At 43.6% G+C, this 14387-nt stretch overlaps 1 long non-coding RNA gene across 1 annotated transcript; it reads right to left on the minus strand.

Moving 5' to 3' along the window:
- Positions 1 to 418: 418 nt before the first annotated feature.
- LOC126354949 (uncharacterized) lies at positions 419 to 13960 on the minus strand. Its single transcript, XR_007565419.1, has 2 exons — positions 13905 to 13960; positions 419 to 754 (listed from the first exon to the last, which is right to left on the minus strand). It is a non-coding gene; the product is annotated as an uncharacterized LOC126354949 (long non-coding RNA).
- Positions 13961 to 14387: the final 427 nt, after the last annotated feature.

Here is a 14387-nt window from a genome sequence, read left to right on the forward strand (position 1 = left end):
TTCAGGCCTTCTTTCGAACTTGCTGTATTACGCTCTTCTGCTCGTTGTTGTAGGTTTCCTAGATTAGAGGTAGTGTCATCAGCAAATTATAGTGGTTCAGGTATTGTACGTCAATACATCATGTACATTGGGTTTCTCAGTTTTAGGAACTGTAAACTTCTCCTACGGTTACTATAAATATTTTTAATCTAACCTCGTACTAACTCATTTGCTAGTGTAATTTTTATAGTTATATGTTTTCTATATTCCTCTGTGTTCCAAATTACTTGCAACTAACTTTTACCTTGATGTGCTTCCGATATCTGTTCAGGTAATTTTTTAATCTTGATTATGGTTCAGTCTTGGACACCAGTGAAGAGTCAGTTTGGGACTGCAGGTGGAAAATAAACAAGTGAGGATAGAGAAACAGCCATCTGAGTCCGATTTGTTTTACGTAAGGAAGAAGTATTTATTAGGCGATGTACAGATGAACGTTAGTGCGTGTTGATACAGCGTCTGCAAGGTGTCGCCGGGTCGTCTTGCCGTGTTGCGGAGTGGTTGGTAGCGGGGATCAGCCGACCACGACCCAGGGGTAGCCGAAGACGGGCCAGCCGATGGACTCGCTGCCCTTGAGCGACTCGCGGGGCTGCGGCGGCGCCGGCTGGGCGGCGGGGGTGGCGGCGGGGGCGGCGGCGGCGACCGCCACGGGGTACGGCAGCGGCTGCGGGTACGGCACGGCCCAAGCCGCGGCCACCAGCAGCACCAACACCACCACCTGTGCACCAGCCGAAGCAGACAACACTAATTCACTACATCCGTCCACGTACGCGTCGTAAGTAGGAGCTCCAAAGAGATCTAGTCCGCAGCTCGTGGTCTCGCGGTCGCGTTTCCGCTTTCCGAGCACGGGGTCCCGGGTTCGACTCCCGGCGGGGTTAGGGATTTTCACCTGCGTCGAGATGACTGGGTGTTTGTGTTGTTCTCATCATTTCATCATGATTCATGAAAGTGGCGAGATTCGACAGAGGAAAGGATGGGAATTTGTATAGGCGCTGACAACCGCGCAGTTGAGGGCCCCACAAACCAATCATCATCATCATCATCATCATCATCATCATCATCATCCAAAGAGATCTGACGGTGTATGTCTCCAGCACCTAGAGAGTGTTATCATGTGTGCGCCAGGCAATATAGAAATAACACTTTATTCCTATGGGCATGGGAGACTGTAATAAGGAATGCTTGTAACTCAGTGTTCCACAAGGCATAATAGCAGGACCACAACTGTTCACAGTATTATGCATATATGACATGCTGACTGTCCATCAACGTTCTAATTTGATTAGTTAAAACGTCTTTTGGAATCAAACTCCACTACATACTTGTGCCTGAGGCTATTGTTAAAAACTTCGCAATCAATATTCAGCAATGGATTTGCGATGATAGTCCTGACTCCAGTAGATTCATAGTCATGGCTAAACCAACAGATGCCAGCAGAGCTGCAGAGTTGTGGCAAATCGAGAGACAGTATAAGATACGATGACTATCCCCATGCTCGCTGGATATGGTGATTCACTGGGTTCAGGATCTCTCTGTGATCAACTCTTTATCAACCACCACTTGCGTCTGAGGCTGTGGTTACAAAGCCACTCATGCACACGCTGCTACTAATGCACTTCCACTTCTCACTGTAAGAGCACAATGCTACTTCATTGCAATCGTGGTGTTACTTTGCATATAGGACATATCAAGTCTGCTGTTGACGTCACAGAAGTACTAATATCTAGACAAGCACAGTAGTCGACACGCCGGTTTATTTTGGGGATCTAGACTGGGAACACAACTGTATGTTACTAGGCTTCGCCGTACTCACTCCAGCTGAGAGGGGTGTGGAGGGGGTTAGAGTCATCCAAACTACTCATCTACGATTGGGTTGAAAAAGTAGAGTGTAGATGCATGCATGGCAGGGAGACTTCAGAGTGACTGGCCATGAGGCACACAAAGTGCAGCCCAGTGTAGGGAAATGCTTCAGTTTCATCACATGATACTAAATCTTCTGTTTGGGCATTGCCCGAACGCATCATATTTTCAACGTTTTGACGACATTGCACGGATGCCGTTAGTGGCAAACAACGGCGCAGTACACTACACTATATTATCAAAAGTATCCAGACACCCCCAAAAATATACGTTTTTCATATTCGGCGCATTGTGCTGCCACCTACCGCCAGGTACTCCAGATCAGTGACCTCAGTAGTCATTAGACATCGTGAGAGAGCAGAATGGAGCGCTCCGCGGAACTCATGACCTTCGAACGTCGTCCGTTGGATGGGCGTCACTTGTGTCATACGTCTGCACGCGGGATTTCCACACTCCTAAACATCCCTAGGTCCACTGTTTCCGATGTGTTAGTGAAGTGGGAACGTTAAGGGACCCGTACGGTACAAAAGCGTACAGGCCGACCTCGTATGTTGACTGACAGAGACCGTCGACAGTTGAAGGAGGTCGTAATGTGTAATAGGCAGGCATCTATCTAAACCATCACAGAGGAATTCCAAACTGCGTCGGAATCCACTGCAAGTATTATGACAGTAAGGTAAGAAGTGAGAAAACTTGGATTTCATGGTCGAACGGCTGCTCATAAGCCACACATCACGCCGTTAAACGCCAAAGGACGCCTCGCTTGGTGTAAGAAGAGTAAACATTGGACGATTCAACAGGGTAAAAACGTTGTGTGGAGTTACGAATCACGGTACACAACGTGGCGATCCGATGGCCGCGTGTGATTATGGCAAATGCCGGGTGAACGTCATCGGCCAGCGTGAGTGGTGCCAACAGTAAGATTTCGAGGTGGTGGTGTTACGGTGTGGTCGTGTGTTTAATCGAGGGGTCTTGCAACCCTTGTTGATTTCGAGAGGTATTATCACAGCAAAGCCATATATTGATGTTTTAAGCACCTTCTTACTTCATACTATTGAGCAATTCCACGGTGACGATTGGATCTTACAACGCGATTGAGCACCTGATCATAACGCACGGCATGTGTTGGAGTGGTTACACTATAGTAACATCCCTGATTGAACATACGCCTGTGAGGGTGGAAGTTGTGATCTAGACTAACGGTGGGCTAACACCATATTGAATTCCAGCATCACCGACGGAAGGCGCCACAAACTAGTAAGTCATTTTCAGCCAGGTGCCCGGATACTTTTGATCACATAGTGTAGCATCTACATTTATGCTCAAGAGTGCATTTTCGTAGTTTTTCCCCGTTTTTTGAAAAACCCCTATACATCAGCCTTAGAAATGGCTCTGTCATTATAGCTTGAAAGGAAGGAAAATTTCGTATAGTGTATTTGAAGTTGACGACGAATCTATTAGAATACCGCCTGTCTTAGCGAAAGAAGTAGATAATGTTAACTATTTTACGAACTAAGATATCTGTTAATGTCCAGTAGTTAATTCGGTAAAACATGTACATCCACATCTACACTCTGCGAATCACTGTGAAATGCATGGCATGGGGATAATTCTTATTCTACGATATGTGAAGGTTTCTTCTCGGTCCATACACGAGTGGGCGTTGGGAACGATGACTGCTTGTGCGCCTTAGGGCGATTTGTTGTTTCCTTAATTTTATCTGCGCGATCTCTGCAGGCTCAATATGTAGAAATGCTGATAAATATTTATTGTCATTGCTCTGAAAGCAGGTTCTCGCGAAATATATGGCGAATTTCTTCGAGTGCCTGCCAATTAAGCTTTTTCAACATTTCTGTCAGGAAAGTCAGAACAGCGTTTAAGTACGGACTGAACAAATGTTTTCTACACAACATCTTTTGAAGATAAATTGCATTTTCCCAGTATCCTACCAATAAATAGTAGCCTATATTTACTTGAACTACGACTGTTCCTGTGTTCCACGTTATAATTCCATACTTTTTTACTCCGAAATATTTATATGACGAATGCCTTCATTAATGACTCCCCAATCCTGTAGCCCAAGGAATCCACCATTTTACGATTCGTGAAGGGCGTAAATTTGCATATCTCTACATTAAGAAGTAATTGTTAGTCTTACCACTTACTTTTGCTGAGATATATTGGATATTACTGCAGTTTCTAGTTCGATCTCTACGTGGAAGATTCTGTTTGCGAGCTATAGTATTAACGATGGTGACGAAATTGTTATACTGGAGAGAAAAAGTTAAGTGTAAAAGTAACTTTCGCACGGCGTTTCGCTGGTACATGACATAATAGCTCGATGAAAGTTGGACGATACATACAATGAGCTGATACAGTATACATGGTAACTTAAAGACAATGAGACGAACAGAATTTCACTTTTATTTATCGCAATTCATGATGGTCCACTGAACATTGCAAAAGACAGGATATGGTTTATAATAGAGCGTGTGATCACCACAGACGGAAATGCACCCTCTGCAACGTCCTCCCATGCTGACCACGAGGGTTGCTAGGAAGTTCCCGTGGTAGGGCGTTTCTATTCCTTCCCTGCGCGATTGAAAACTGCTGGATGGCCGTTGGTGCACGTGGAAGTGCTGTAATACGTTTCCCCGTCCCATCCGTCATGCGTTTTTCTTTCAGCTAACTTCTGTGCTATACCGTAACAGTTCTTTCTACGTATGATCCAAGTTTCGTCGAACTATGTTAATTGGCCGTCACACATCGTTCAAATATGGGTTTCGTCCTTAAGTTTTGCACACCCGTGCGTTTCAGTCTTATACTATGTTACGAGGGTCGTTCAATAAGTAATGCCCCACATTTTTTTCTCAGAACGTATTTATTGTTAAGAGCCAGAATTTGATGACAGTATGCATCAACATGTCTTGTCCATGTCCTATTTTTCTACTTAGTCTCCATCGCGTTCAATGCCCGTACGCCAATATTGTGGAAGAGCATGTATTCCCTGCTGGTAAAAGTTCTTGTCCTGCAGGCGTAGCCATGTTGCCGCTGAATGACTGACGCCATCATCATCTTTAAAGTTTGTTTTCCGTAGAGAATCTTTAAGTGGCCCAAAGAGATGGTCGGTACGAATAATGGCATCCGCAGGATTCAGCATGCCTGGAGCAGTGGCTGTGACACCACGTGCCTAGCGTGGCTGAGCATGGATATATGTATATGGAGAGAGAGAGAGAGAGAGAGAGAGAGAGAGCAGAGTTACGCAAGAGTAACTTTCGCTTTCGCTTTTACTGAAGAAATGAGAGACTGCACCCAGTGGAGACACGATGCCAACATATGGTTGTCTCTTGTGAAATTACGAGACTTAGGAACCGAAGGATGATGTGGGCCATGGCAAGTGCTGCGTTCATAGATCCAAGTAATGGGCTTTCAAGCTAATCCAGCAAGATGACGCTAAAGTGAAGTGCTTGTTGCACAACAAGAGAATCACATTCTAGTCAAATAATTGTGGTTTGAGATCCTGAATGTTTCCTGAATCAGCGCGTTGAAACTGAAGATGTCCATCTTTGAAACTTTATCGTTCCCTTTACTGTGTGAGCCAATCGATACAATAATCAAGATTGTGCCGTAAATGAGACATTAAAGTCTAATAAATGAAAAAGAGTATTCGTACAAATGAGGTTTCAAAAAATCTTCTTCTTGTAGACCTATTACTGGTTTTCAATAGATCTCCTTCAAAGCATGTTCTTCCACTGGTCTCTTTAGTTCTGTAAGTGTCGCGCGCTCCATCTGTCTGAATATTATATGAGGATATCCCTTATCAAGGTCATTTTTTATGGTGTCCTCCATACGTTTATGGTCAAATACGAATCTTTCGACCTCTGCATCTCTCTTACATCCAACGTCCTCTATAATCAGATTTGTGTAGCCGAGTATTTGTCTATTCGTAACATTTTTCACGTGTATTGCTCCTTCCAGCAACCAGATAACTATACCTGCGTGCCGACGTTAACGCTCCACTTCCTCTCTTCCATAACTTCTTTCCACGTCTGTTCATTTTAGCACTTCTTCATTCGTTCTTTACGTCCACTTAATTTTTAAAGTCCTTCGATTGCACCAAATTTCAGATGCTTCCAGTTTGTCTTACTCCAGAGATCCGATGGCAGACGTTTCACTTGCGTACGCTGCTACGTTCCAGACGTACATTTCCACGATCGTCTTCCTTTCACTGCAATATCCGACATCAGCAGAGCTATTTTAATGAAGAAATCTCTCCGCACATTAACCAATGTACCTATGATATCTCTCTTGCTTAACCTCTTGTCTGTAATTTTGCTTCGTAGATGGGAAAATCCGTTCTCTTCTTCTGCATCGTTTACAATTTTAATGTCAGGCAAGCCGCTAGTTTCCTGTATCACAATACTCATCAGTTTGTTTAACGTTACCCCATATTCTGTAGTATGCAAAACGTACACCGATAAGCCAAAACATTGTGACTTTTCACGTTCTGTGAAGAGTAGTGGACTCAAAACATCTTGTCGTCCACCCGGAGTTTCACAGCCTCACAACTACTTTTCCAGTTTCCCTAGTCGCTCACGACAGTCCCATGCTTACTGCTGACATGCTCCGTCGCTTCTGACATGCTCTTCCTCCGGCGCTGAACAATAATAATTATCTTTCCAATGTCAAAGTCGTTTATCCATCTGGAGCTCGCATAGCGAGAATCATTCCCCTTTCGTCACTGATCCGTTCATACACTTTCCTTACCGCATTACTTGATCATAATGTTTTGGCTCATCATTGTAAATTAGATGGCAGGAAAGAGATCTGAACCACCGTCATTCTGAAAGCGTGTCCATTATTTCACCATATTCATCAGCTCGCTCTAAGAACATTCTTCTTTCTTCACTGGATTTTTACATTCAAACGGCCCTGAATCGTTATAAAACTGAGACGAAGATGTGTCGATATTGAACCTTAGAAATTTAACCTACATCATCACCGTCGCAAAAACCTACACAGCTGTCTGGAAAACAGTTTTTTTAATTAACATTAATGAATGACATTGGTACAATGAATCACTACAGCCATAATGGCTGGTAATGGACAGAATCAACTGTCTATTTTGAATAAAGCACGAGACTAGGTCACGGCGGAATGCTATAGACTGTTAAAATAGCACATATTTAGCATGCTGACTCACAGCAATTCACAGACAGCCACTAAGGTAGGACGGAGCTTACGCCCACAGCTAAGAAAAATGACGACATATAACTGCACTGCTGGCTTTCAGAAACCAAGTTAATGCACTCGTGACAATAAAATACATTTCAACTGTAGAAAAGAACTCACACGGATTTTATGTTTTGCCTTTATCAACGAAGCAAGACAACAAACATCGAATGGATTCAGAGAGACGCGGCTACGATAATAACAGGTAGGTATAGTCCATAGGAATGTGTAACTGGAATGCTCGGGGAATTTAAACTGAAGCCCTACGAAGAAAGACGACGTAAATGCGAAACTCTGTAGGATAAATTTAGAAAACCTGGATTCTAAGATAACTGCGTGACCATGACTCTACCATCAATGTACATCTCGTGTAGGGACCACCATAAAAAAAAGACATTAGAGAACGTCTAGAGGTCTTTAGACAGTCATTTTCCATGGCTCAATACGTGAATGAAATAGGGGAAAAATAATACTCGTAAGTTGTATCCTTTACCATTCACTTTACATTGGCTTGCGAAATATTAATGTAGATGCAGTGTTTTCATCATTTCTCAAAGTCTTTGACACTTGTATGGAGACGACCCTTTTATAAGACTCCTGATAATATCCTTTCCAGTGGGCTATTGTTATAAATCTAATCTTCTAGTTGCCGACAGGACATTGAACTGTAGCCACCCTCTCTCCCTGTATGAATCGTGACTGACTGATCCTGGTAGGTTACAAAAATGCTGGTAAGGTGCAGCACATCTACGAACGAAACAATTTATAAAATTTTCATTCAGTCGAAGTTCGCGCAGTATTGCTAGCACGATAACATTCATACACACACGCTCTGTATTATCACCCAAGAGACACACTTTGTATTTTCAGCTGAACTGTGTACTCGTTCAAATGAATGTACAGTGGTTTTTCAACAGAGCATATCCACTGGCAAAAGGGTAGTAGGGAAAACTGATATCCTGGATTCCAAAAGGCGGCTTCTAGAATTTTAAGCCCACATTAGAGCGATCAGTAACTAACCACGTGAATAAATCACGAAATATTGCTATCGAACATCCTGCTCCGTGACATCAGCATCCGCTTGTGAAACATCATCATGGGTGTAACAGCTGTGTTAGAAGTGTTTCACTGAGATGGTTAAGACATATGCTGACGACTCATTCTGTTGATGATTTCCATGTCGGAGAGAATTTTCACTTTTATACCAGGGCAGGCTGTTTGAGATCCGGGCCATCGTAGATTTCGGTTCTTTTCAGCCAAATCCCTTCGTGCTTTTAGTGTGCCAGAGGAGTTCTTTGTTGTCCTTAGAACAAGATGAAACCACCTCAAAACCTTGAGCAGAATATGGGGATTAGAGCTATTATAACTTAGGATTATAAGTACCAGAATGACGCATGTAAGCCTAGTGAATGTACATCTATAACTGTATGTAACAGAGTGAAGTCGATGACTTGCTCAACGTAATTTTATGATCGTTACTTATATTCTTGTGCGAAATGTATCGCAGAGAGAAAGAACGGAAGTCAGTAACTTTTCTAAATGTTGTTCTCGTTCCACACAGGTCATAAGAAGAATAAGTGCTTATACAATTACGTATGTCCGTAATTAATTAATTTTTTGATGCTCCGAAAAGAGCAAATGCCATCGGTTAAAAACCATCTTTTTAGATTTCCGAGTGAAAACTAGTCTTTGAGTTGCCATATTTTTATCATCTTCTCAATCTGTATGTCACATTGACTTAAAAAAAAGTAGCCATCTATGGTGCCAATCTACCCTCTAAGACAAAAAGCGTTGTATCAGTGAAGAGTTATGCAAATTGGTAACAAACTGACGTTCATACTGGTGCCGACGGGAGATGCAAAATTGTAAACCTCGGCGTCCAATGGATGAATGTGTGGCGATGGAGCGCAATTTCTCCCTGCAGCTGTCAAGAATAGTTAACAAGGAACATGTCGATATCAAGGCAGAAAATCTTTACGAATTTCATTTCATGTACTCAGTTGGGCAGTAACTAGGTCTCGCAGACGGACGCGGGAACATTTTTCGCATATGTCAGCATCTGAGAGAGGATGTGTAGTTGAGCTCAAAGAAGCCGGTTGGAGTAATCGGCGAATCGCTTGACATATGAATAGGAGGGATGCCACAAGTCGACGATGTTGGCAGGAATGGTTGATCTATGGCGGAACCGAGCGTCAAGAATGAAGCTGTCGACCTAGAGACACGACAGAACGTGGGGACCGAGCAACCGTCAGAGAGGCACTCAGTGCCCCGGATTTATCATTATCATCGATCCGAAATGCTACTGGTGCTTCAGTGGCCACAAAGACCATTAACAGGCGACTCACAGAAAAGGGGCTAAGCTAATGGCACAGCCTTAGGCCAACTATCATTGGCCTCTGTACACCAAGAAGCCGGTTTATAGTGCTATTGGGTACATTCAGGCTGCAATAGAATTGTCTTCAGTTACGAGTTCTCCTTCGAACTGAGCCCAGATGCTCAATTGAGTCTAGATACGAGCCAAACAGGGGTTGGATACCAACCAGACAGTCGCCCGCCACACGGCTCGACAACCCATGCGATGGTCTGGGGTGCCATTTCTTTTCATAGCAATACGCTTCTGGCTATCACCGCGGCACCCTTACAGCACAGAGGTACGAGTACGATATTCTACGCTCCGTTTTGTTTCCCTTCATGACAAGCCATCCTCGGCTTACATTTCAGCAAGATAATGGCCGCCGGAATACGGGAGATTTTCTACTGTTATCATCGTGCTTGCCACACCTTACCTTGACCAGTAGAGTCACCGGATCAAGAATGGTTCAAATGGCTCTAAGCACTATGGGACTTAACATCCGAGGTCATCAGTCCCCTACTTAAATCTAGCTAACCTAAGGACATCACATATGCCTGAGGCAGTATTCGAACCTGCGACAGTTGCAGCAGCCTGGTTCCGGACTTAAGCGCCTAGAACCGCTCGGCCACAAAGGCTGGCTCCTCGAATCTCTCCCCAATTGAAACGCTTGGAGCGTTATGGGCGGGCCCTCCAACCATCTCGGGATTTTGACGATCTATCACGCTAGTTGGACATAATTTAGCCTGATATTCCTCAGGAGGAGGAGGAGGTCCAACAACTCTATCGGTCAATACCAACCCGAATAAATGTTTGTAGAAGGGCCAGAGCTGGACCATCGAGTTGTTGACTTGCCCAATCTGTGTAGCTCTTTCTCTTGAATGAATCATCTAACTTTTCTGAAACTGTAATAATTTGCTTGTCTGTACATGTACATCACATCTACCGATTTCCGTCCTATTTGGGTAATTCCTTCGTGGTACGTCTTTTCCCCCGTTAGAGTGTATAAATGTGTTCAGTTCCCTTGGAGAGCTCTCCGTAATCAGAGAGTAGCTGTATCCCAGTACGTATCACACCAGAGGAATTATCAGTGATAGAGTGCTCAAGTGCCACAAAATATTCCTCCATAGAAGGGCTTTAATTCACTAAAGCTGTACTACTGAACGAACGCTACATGGAACTATACATATGTGATTTGTCGCGCACACTGTCATCTTTGTGACGTCAAGAGCTTCGGTTTCTTTATTCAGGGTTTTTCATAAGTATCTCACCGGTTTCAGAAGACGACAGTGCGACAACTACGAGACATACAAAAAACGGACACGTATCACTGGAAATAGCATATTTCCAAGTTTCTGAACTCTCATTCCAGGCGCTCAATGTGAATATCCTTTGTAATGATGTAAACGTGAATGCTTCCATGTAAGTCATGGAAGTCGTTTACACGAACTGCCCAGAAAGGTGCGACACCATTACGCTGTGGAAATTTGTTCATTTTGTTGACCGTCAGGAGACGCGAGCTAATTTAATGTGACAATACGGAGCAGGCCGTAGCACAACTACGTCACACCACGTATTGCAAATCTAAACTTGGAGACATGATCTCCACCCTGTATGTCTGGTAGTTTTCGAGCAGTAGTCTTCAGAAACTTTGGAGGTACTTATAAATAATATTGCGTCAATTCTATGTAAAATCCTTTTACGTTCTCTGAAATCTAGTGTTTCATTTATTTTTACTGGGTCATCTCTCATCCGACTGGTTTGATATGGCTCATCACAACTTCCACTCCTGTACCCACTTCTTCATCTCGGAGTAGGGCTTATGCCCAAACCCCCTGTTATTTGTTGGATCAGCTCCAGTCACTGCCTTTCCCCGCAGTTTTAATTCTCTTCATCTCCGTCTAATACCGCGTAAGTTCTTCCCGGATGTCAGCTCACATCCTATCCCATTGCTCGTTTCCTTATCAATGTTTTCCACATTATTCTGTCCTCGTTGAACCTGCGGAGAAACACCTCATACAGTCATTAAAGCGAAACATTTATCAACATTTCTACTCCACCAACACAATGCTTTAGCAGATATGATTCTTATTTTTTTAACAATTGCTGATGATATTGCAACTGTACTAAATTTACGGAATTTATTAGCAGTTGCGGAATCTATCTGACATTAACTGCATTACGCCTCCTATTTGTGACAGATGGAAATTTGTACCGGACTGGGACTCGAACCCGGATTTCCTACTTGTCGCAAGTGGATTATTAACCACTTCGGCTATCGGAGCATACTTCCAGGACAGACCCAGGCTTCCATATGTCATACTGTGTGCGATGTCAGTATTACAAGATTCAATGGGAAAACTGACCATTGTAAAACCAACAATGAATACAATTTTCTCCTTGAAATCCTGTCGCAGGAATTCAAATAAATTTGCGAGCGACGGGATAGTACACAGAACAGAATAGGGAAGTTTGGATCGGTTCTGGAAGTGTGCTCAGATAGCCGAAGTAGTTAAGGCAACCAGTTGCTACAAGCGGGAAATCCGGGTTTGAGTCCCGGTCCGGCACAAATTTGCACATGTCATCAATATGTAATAGACTTAATACCTAATGAAGCTAATGTCACAAAGATTCCCCAGATATGGTTCTGTTGGAAAATGTTCGTGCATACCATCTTTGGAAATGAGATCCAAATAACTCAACACAACGCATTTTTCACGTACACATACTACTGAAGGACTTGATTCATAAATCAGAGGCCAGGAGCAAGTCGTAGTACAACATAGATTAAAATTCAGAACCTTCTATCAAGGTCTGATATCACTTTCGGCACAAATTACTATGTTAGCGTCAAACCTTGTACATTACATGTTAGTTAAGTATGATGTGTTTGTGGCTTAATGACTTCTCTTGAAGTTAACTTGATTTTTGCCTTTTCCATGTGTGAAAGAAATTAATCTCTACTTCGAGAAAAAGCGTGTCACCCTTTGACTGTAAGATAAATAGGTCACAAGTAGAGTCAGTAATGGCTTACAAATATTTTGGAGTAGTTGTGTGTATGGACATGTAGGATCAGTTGTAAGTAAGGCATATGCCAGGCTACGATCCATTGGTTAAATATTAAGAAACTGTAGTTTGTCTACAAAAGCCTACAAAACAATTGCACGGCCCATAACTGAGAACTGCTGAAGTGTATGGAATCCATATCAAGGGGGTCTAACAAGGGACCCTGAGCGTCTACAAAGAGCAGAGTGAACCGTCAGCCTTGTTTTACTGGGGCGAGACCGTGAAAGAAATGTTGATAAATTTTTACTGGTAGACACTCCAAAGAAGACGTTGTGCATCTCAGAAAACTTCATGAATCGTCCTTCAGAGCAGAAACTTTGACAATTCTTCAACCCCTACACATCTATGCCATAGGAAACGTGCGTATAATATTAGGAAAATAATAGGTCCCAGAGAGAAGCACAGCAAGTATGCAAGACCTGCATGAAAATAATGAGAAAATCGTACAAGCAGTCGTTTTCCCCACCACTCAAACGGCGAATGAAACGAGGAGAGTCTTTAAATACATTACGATAAAAAATTACCCCAGTCATGCAATACACAGTGACTGATTGAGTACGTATGTAGATGTAGACGCATATACACATAAGCACAAAGGCGGAACTGACGGATTAGGGAGGCAACGTTGTTGTTAAGGATATTGGAGGGATGCGTGGAGGTAGGAGCTACAAACAGGAACTATTGTATCAGAGCAGGAAAAGGAGACATAAAGGCCAAAGGATAGAAAGATGCAGACTTGCTATTGTTTAGTTGCTAGTAAAGGAAATAGGGGAAATATGGACGGTGGCCTTTAGCAGATAATTTGAGACGGAAAACCACGCTAGATTCTGAGAAATGCAGGCTTTGGTTAAATGGTTTATAGGCTCACTGACAGAGGAAATACAAAAATGCGTTGCAGAAAACCGCTAGTGTCTAATTAGAGGTGGTTTCACTTCGTCTTTCGAGACAGAAAGAATTTTTTGAACTTCTTATATATCTTGCAGAGAGCATGAATATAAAATTTATCGAAATGCTATGGAATTGCAGAAGCAGACCTTCTTTCACCGCCTCAACCGTGAATTGGACGGGGAGAAACCATAACACACTTTACGTCGTAAGCTGCCCTTTGCGAAACACATCACTGTGATTTGACGATAGCAGAAGTAGAGATGGAGCTCAAACTCGATTGGAAAAGGGTGGGGGAAGGAACGCCTTGGCATTACCCAGAAGCGGAAGTCTCTTCAGGTAAGTCATCTCCTCGCCTAGTAAAGCACGCTGGTGTTCTGACCTACGTATAGCCTCGCCGTTTGATCCAGGCACAGCTGCGCGTCCACGAGAAACGGAGACAAGGAAAGAAGAGTAACACAGCACGGGTACTCACGGTAGTCCTCATGTCGGCGGGAGCTGAGAAAGGCGGCGGAGATGGGGAGGCAGTGCTCGAAGCTGCTGGGACCAGGAGCGCGCTGTCTTTTATAGGAGCGACGGCGGCCTCGGCTAGATCCTAGGCGCCTAGGCGTAGAGCGCCGTCCGGGGATTTATGGCCAGCCGAGGCGGAGACAAAGGGTGTGGTTCGTAGCGCTTCCGGGCTCCCGCCGCGACGGCACCCACTGTCTGCCGATGGACGACACCGTCTCTAGGCTGGCAGGGATGCGGAAAACCGACCTGCAAAACGATTTTGCAGTTGGTTTTGATCTTCAAGGCGACTTTACTTGAAAAAACCATCTATGGCTGCTGATCGGATTGTCTCCTAAATCATTTATATAGATTAGAAACAGCAGAGGGCCTATAACAGATCGTATAATGGTGAGACACATACTTATAAACCAGATTGTAAACTCCAAAATATTTCCAGGGGCACATGCGC

Source organism: Schistocerca gregaria, chromosome 3 (genome assembly GCF_023897955.1).
Source record: "Schistocerca gregaria isolate iqSchGreg1 chromosome 3, iqSchGreg1.2, whole genome shotgun sequence".
NCBI lineage: Eukaryota > Metazoa > Arthropoda > Insecta > Orthoptera > Acrididae > Schistocerca > Schistocerca gregaria.